Source organism: Lepus europaeus, chromosome 2, assembly GCF_033115175.1.
Source record: "Lepus europaeus isolate LE1 chromosome 2, mLepTim1.pri, whole genome shotgun sequence".
In the NCBI taxonomy this organism is placed as follows: domain Eukaryota; kingdom Metazoa; phylum Chordata; class Mammalia; order Lagomorpha; family Leporidae; genus Lepus; species Lepus europaeus.
The window spans coordinates 37,379,374-37,386,842 of record NC_084828.1 but is presented as its reverse complement, the minus strand read 5'-3'; the positions used below and the strand labels follow the sequence as shown (position 1 = coordinate 37,386,842).

The window sequence follows — 7,469 nt, the reverse complement described above, 5'->3', positions numbered from 1 at the left end:
TTGTATATTTTATGCATAAATTTTATATAATACTATATTTTATATAGATATAAAATATTTCATATAAATATAGTTACATATATATACATACATACATACATACATACTTACCTTAAGTTAGCAAAACAACAAATTTTTTGGAGCTGTGATAAGTACCATTAGGGCTATTCAGACCTATAACTTTTATGCAGACAGAACTCCCACAAAAGTAATGCAAAGCATAGTTTCCAATACTCCATTCAATATGTTTTGAATTCAGAAGAATCTGGATGTGCACAAACTACTTTACATTTCAAGTTAGTAAATATTTTTGAATATCTGAAATTGTGTACTTCACCTTCTATTCAGCTGTGAGAAATAAATTTAAAACTCTATGGAAAGCGTTCAGCAAAAAGACATCATTATTCTGTGCTGCCACTAAGACATCCATGAAGAAATTCTTCATGATATCCAGTGGCCTATTTTCCAGACAAATGCATTTTCATATAAAAGGGTTGCCAGGAACCGCAATATACTCATTAGGAGGCTTTATTATATTTAAATTTTTTCTTTATTTTTATTCAAGATATATTTTTAGGAAACCAATCAAAGTAGACTCAGAAGTATCTTTTTGATTCTTTTCACAAATGTAAAACTCTCAGCCACATCACCTGCTGGTATTCTAGCTCTTATAAAGAACATAAGAATATTGGGTGTTTAAGCTTTTATCACGAAGTCTTTAATGGCCAATTTAAATGTCCACACAAACAGGCCATTGCAAAGCTAACTTTTGACATCTGTTGAACTTTAGTTTTTGTGTTTTAGAGAACCTGAATATTTTTTATTTAGAAAGATAGTAGGAAATAGGACAGTTTATTTCAGTGCCATTTTTCTTAGTACATGCTACCCATATATAAATTGTGGAGGAGGTACAAATGGAATAACATCTAGAATAAAGCTAAAGCCAACTTCCACTACCTCAGCAATCATAGCAATATGATCTAAACTCTCCCACAGTGATATTAACTACTTTCCTTGAATTTCTTTGTGATTTTGTAATTTTTTTTTATGTTTGAAGAAGACATTTCAATTCTTAGTTATTGATTTCATTTGAAATTGTTTTTCATTTTTTCTGGTTCGTGTGCCTGATGTTAGTCAACCAGCACCAGTGATACAGAGCTCTGTATAGTCATGATTTCCTTTATACAGGGCTCTCTGATTTCTGCAGAAAAACATTTCTTAAAACACTCCATTTTCCCACCTATTCTGTGTTCATTTGACCCATGCTCTCTTCAATAATTTAAAAATGTTCATGCTTAGACATGTTCTTAGAAACACTTTATGATTAGCTTTATGTAGACACAAACATCTTATTCTTGGCACCAGCATTGTGGTGTAGCAGGTAAAGCTGCTGCCTGCAACACTGGCATTCCATAAGGGTGATGGTTTGAGTCCTAGCTGCTCCACTTCCAATCCAGTTCCCTAGTAATGATCTGGGAAAGCAGTAGAAGAGGGCTCAAGAATTTCGGTCCCTGCACTGACATGGGAGAGCAGGATGAAGTCCTGGCTCCTGGCTTTGGTCTGGCCCAGCCCAGGCCATCACAGCTATTTGGGGACTGAATCAGCAGATAAAAGATCTTCCTGTCTCTCCCTTTCTCTATGCAAATCTGCCTTTCAAATAAATAAATAAAAAAAAGAACCAAAAATACTATTATCTTGGATAGTACTTGTTTGAAAGGAAAACCTATGTATATTAATTCAGTATTTCTCAAACTAATATGCATACAAAACACCTGGGATTTTAAAATGCACATTCTGCAGACTGAATTAGTTCCCAAGTGAAGACATTGCTGTTGGTCTGAGACCACATTCTAAGTAGCAAAATGTAATCCATTGATATCTATATCATTTAAGAATGACATGATTAATTATGCAAAATACTTACTGAATATCAACTACAAATGAAATACTTCACTTCTGAGGAACACAAGCATCAAGGTTCCTGAATTCACAGGATTCACATTCTAGTGGAGAAAATGAGAAATAAGTGGATGATAGTATAAGGATTTCACAAAAATTGATTTGATACAAATAATGAAGTAAACATGATCTAGATAATCCAGAAAAATCTATGCATGGGGAATGGTTTAGGAAAATTCCTTTTTCCGAGTAGCATCTAAACAGTGAACTGAAGAAAGAGGAAGGGAACAGTAAGGCAAAGAGCAGACAAAAACAACCTCTAGAGGAATTAGTAAGTTCAAGAAACTGTCTAGCAGCACCTGAGAATTGGAAGCAAAGAAAGGAGATGTACAGCTACAAGTCTGTTTATCTTTGGGAAGCTGCAGGCAATCTTTAAGATTAGTAAGGCCTTTAGATTTGTATTATTTGAAGATTAATTATTTGTATTATTTGAAGATTAATAAGAATTCATAAAAGTAGCATTCATTTACTTAATTAGAAAATGGGTAGAATTTACTTTTTCCCTGGCCTAGCACAGTACTTCATTCTCTATATTGATTTTTAAAAATCTCGTTAAGCAATCACTTCACACTTTAAGGTCAAATTCATCCATATGAGAACCTTAACTAAGTTAAAATGATTCAATATTTAGAAGCTGGAAGACTCCCTGCTTTTTTTAAAATTTTTTAAATTTTAATTTTAATTAGTTCTTAATAGATTCAATGTGATTTATAGATAAAATTCTAAGAACCTAATGGTATTTCCTTCCTCTCTCCCTTGTTCCCTCCCCCACTTCTCCTCTCACCTCCTAACTTCTCCCTTCTCTCTCTCTCTTTTTTTTTTTTTTTTTTTTAGTTTTCGAGATAACATATTTTACATTTACATTATAGTAAAAAAGGTCTAACTATTTTTCTTTTGAAGAGAGAGGAAGATAAACCAAACATATGGTCAGCTAAGATTGTTGGTTCTGGGTGTATTTGGAACAAACATTTATTTAGCATTTGCCATGTGCCAACACCCATTGATGTTGAGGACTCAAAGATGAAGAAATTGACGTGCAGAAAGAGAAGCCAAAATAAAAGTGACAGGTTTTTTGTTTATTTTTATTTTAGTTCTTTGATAGGGCAGAGATAGAACTTCCAGTTTATGATGAGGAAAACAGAATTTCAGCATAAAGGCAAGTAGATGTATTGGTTTAACGGAGACTACTTCTTTCTTTTTTTTAAGATTTTATTTATTTATTTGAAAGAGTTAAGGACAGTGAGAAGGACAGAGAGAAAGGCCTTCCATCCACTGGTTCACTCCCCAAATGGCTGCAACGGCCAGAGCTGCGCCGATCTGGAACCAGGACTCAGGAGCTTCCTCTGGTCTCCCACACTGGTGCAGGGGCCTAAGGACTTGGGCCATCTTCTACTGCTTTCCCAGACCATAGCAGAGAGCTGGATTAGAAGAGGAGCAGCCGGGACTAGAACCGGTGCCCATATGGCATGCTGGCTCTGCAGGCAGAGGATTAACCCACTGCACCACAGCGCCGGCCCCCGACTGCTTCTTTCTGATGGTGTCTATGGGAAAGGTGCTCCATCAAATGAGGAAGAATGATCAGGGAAGGATGAAGCCAACAAGTGATCCAGGAGCCAAGAACAGCTCTGTTCTAGTAAATACTGGTAAACATAAAGGACAACAAAGTCTGTCCTTTCAAAAAGATACCTTTCTCTTTTGGATAAGCAATATATCGGCATTAGATTTTTTTTCTTGTATCCTGTGAAGTTGGAGTCAGCGTGGATTATTTTTCCTTGAAAATGCAAATAACACCACACTACTTATTAAAATCACCACATTTTTGCTACTACATGCAGTGTCACCTTGTCAATCACTTAATTTTTTTGTGTGGGCCCATTTCTGCAAACTCTATGGGTCAGATGAGAACCTCTGTTTTTCTCCATGATTTTCACCAAATAATATCTGGTGTACTGTTATGACTACCAGGGCTTTTTACTGAGAGAAATATCAGTAGCAACATATTAAGTAGAATGCTCATACATTATCTTCTGCATCAGAATGTGAATTAGATAGTTTCTAATATGCTTTGGCCGGCGCCGTGGCTTAACAGGCTAATCCTCCAGCTTGCAGCGCCGGCACCACGGGTTCTAGTCTCGGTTGGGGCACCGGATTCTTTCCCGGTTGCCCCTCTTCCAGGCCAGCTCTCTGCTATGGCCCGGGAGTGCAGTGGAGGATGGCCCAACTTGCTTGGACCCTGCACCCGCATGGGAGACCAGGAGAAGCACCTGGCTCCTGGCTTCAGATCAGCGAGATGCGCCGGCAGCAGTGGCCATTGGAGGGTGAACCAACGGCAAAAGGGAAGACCTTTCTCTCTGTCTCTCTCTCTCTCACTATCCACTCTGCCTGTCAAAAAAAAAAAAAAAAAAGAAGTGATACTTTTGTTTAGAAAAGCAATATGGAGAAAACTTCAATTACAGAAAAGACTAATCCTTTAACAATTATATTGTAATATTACTAATATTACAATTACTAATATTACTAATCCTTTAACAATCCCATTGCAAATAAACAACCAGAAGTGCAGAAATAAGGCATTTTCAAACAAATATATATAAAAGCAAATATCTATTAAATTGTTAAATTATGACACATATTTAACACAACATTTTAATACAAAGGCCACCATCTGCTTATTTGTTTAACTGTAGAACCATACAGATATCCCTTTAACATTCTGTCATATTTGGAACCATTTCATATATCATTTGCTTAGTTCTAACTAAAATTAAAATGAATTATTTGTGCATCTTAGTTATTGTCATAATGCTTTCAGGTCCCCTGGTGATTCTGTAAATGATGCAACCTTTGCAGTGTTAAGTATTACTCTTCATTCTCAAATTCTATCTCACTTTGTTCTTATCTTCACAATTCACCTTGCAACTAGATTGCATCAAATACCTGGCCTAAAAATCTAGATACAAAGTCTTGTAAATCCAGGGCTGGTGCCATGGGTCACTTGGTTAATCCTACGCCTGCGGTGCCGGCATCCCATATGGGCGCCGGGTTCTAGTCCTGGTTGCTCCTCTTCCAGTCCAGCTCTTTGCTGTGGCCCAGGAGGGCAGTGGATGATGGCCCAAGTTCTTGGGCCCCCGCACCCGTATGGGAGACCAGGAGGAAGCACCTGGCTCCTGGCTTTGGATCGGTGCAACACCAGCTGTAGCGACCATTTGTGGAGTGAACCAACGGAAGGAAGACCTTTCTCTCTGTCTCTCACTGTCTATAACTCTACCTGTCAAATAAATTAAAAACAAATAAAAGTCTTGTAAAGCCAAATACAGACTATTAGGGACAGTTAATTTTTACAATAGATTTGGATAGCAAACCACAGAAAAAATAAACTTTTGGTTCCAAAGCATGATTTTATGAAATGGAACACTTATGTGAGATAGAAAGATCAAATCTTTTGTCAAGATGAAATAGTGTTGTTTGTGTGTAGTCTGACTTACTGGAGCATGGATTTAGAAGATAATATAATTTTATGAGGATCCAATTCCTCCTCAAATATTCTGCCCCAAAGTAAGTGGAATTTCTCATGTATCTTCCTCTTCTGCTGTTACACTCTCCCTTTCAGTACAGTTTTAGAAAATTTCCCTTCAAAGACTTGATTTCAATATATTAACTGCATTTTTAAGCATCATCTTAATGATATCCTGGGAAATACGTTTAAACAAAATTTTTAAATGAAATTAAGCTCAATAGTACAACAAAGAGTTAAATGTTACTTTGGGCCACTCATTTCTCACTATAGAAAATTCCATTCCTGAGGAAACAAAGACTATATTAATTATATGAATTTATATTTAATAAATTTAAAATAGATTCTAGTTTTGTATTTCTCTAATACATAAATATATTAACAGAAAATTTGAATTTATCTGCCAATAAAAGATGATAAAGAAAAAGAACAAAAATAATTATTTCCTTTTTCCTATCATCATAGGATTTTTCTTATTTTTTTGTTTCTGCCTCTGCACTATATCCCTAGATCACTTCAGTGAGATATGCTGAACAAGACTGTCATTTGAAAACACAGGACAGTAGAGCAACAATTTTCCTACGCTCTACTAGTCATTTATTTGGCTTTTGTTTTTATAAGCGGAGCCCTGAAAGCCAAGGATCAACCCTTCTAAGCCCAGCATCCCATCATGCCCATTCATGGAATCTTCTTAGATGTTATGGAAAGTTATTTATGTTGATATGAGAAGCCCAGCAAAGCTTCAGGATATCTCGTTTCCTTTTTTTCTTTCTCAGAAGCAAGATTGGCATTTAAATTCGTTCATCTGTAGAAAATGCTTCTGCATTTGTCAATTGCTTTAGCCTATGACACCCAGTTGTTTGATCAAAACCCCAGATGGATGCTGCTATGAAGGTTTTTTCCAAAGTAACTGACATTTAAATCATTATATTTTGAATACAGGAAACTAGTTGCCACCATGTGGCTGGGTTTCATTATATAAATGAAGGTCTTTGGAACAAAAGCTGAGGTTTTCCAAAGAAGAAATTGTCAAGAGTGCAACATAGAAGTTTTGCCTGGGCCCACCCTTGCTGGCTGGAGCTCCCTGCCTGCCACCTGCCATCTGCCATCAGTTCTCTCCTTAATCTACCTTGGCCTCTTCAGTTATCCACTTGGCACCAAGAGGCAGGACTCACATAGAGCCATCACCCAAGCCCTTTATCTGACATCTTCAATTTTTGTTGTTTTGCCACACTTGGCATGCATCTTGGAGAACACCTGTTTGTAATGGCTGCCATCGGGAAAAAACGAGCCTGTCAGTGTTGATGCTCACTGATGGAGGGGATAGAGGTATCTGAGAACTACGTGGCAGATAGTGAAGTGGATGGAAAATGGGTAGAGTTGGCTTTGTGGGACACAAGATTATGATCCCCTGAGGCCCCCCTCTTACCCAGACACCGATGTATCCTGATGTGTTTCTCCATGAACAACCGTGAGAGTTTAGAAAATATCCCAGGAAAAAATGGACCCCAGTAGTCAAGCATCTCTGTCGCAAACGTGCCCATCATGCTGGCTGGGAGCAAGAGTGAGCTTCAGAATGATGAACATACAAGGTGGGAGATAGCCCAGATGAAGCTGGAGCCAGTGAAACCTGAAGGAGGCAGAGACATGGCGAACAGGATTGGTGCTTTTGGCTACATGAAGTGGTCAGCAAAAAACAAAGATAGAGCGAGGGAGGTTTTTGAAATGGCCAGAACAGGGCCTGTGCAAGCCAAATGTGGGAAGAAAAAACATGGATGCCTTGTCCTGTGAAACCCTACTAGGTTAATTCTGAAGTGCTGTCCTAGGGTGTGAGTACTGGCCTTTTTCATTTATCTATAATATATCTGAGGTTACAAATTGGAATTCATCTTGCTACCAGTATTTAGGAGCCAATCATGATGATGAACGATGTCCAGCCCATCTGACTCTCCCTAACTGCTCTAACAGCCCTCTCTGCATGCCCACCTGACACCCC

The 7,469-nt window shown here is 37.7% G+C and overlaps 1 pseudogene; it reads left to right on the top strand.

Annotated features, from left to right (window-relative positions):
- The first annotated feature begins 6,787 nt into the window (after window positions 1-6,787).
- Window positions 6,788-7,264, top strand: LOC133750713 (transforming protein RhoA-like; annotated as a pseudogene).
- The last annotated feature ends 205 nt before the right edge of the window (window positions 7,265-7,469 follow it).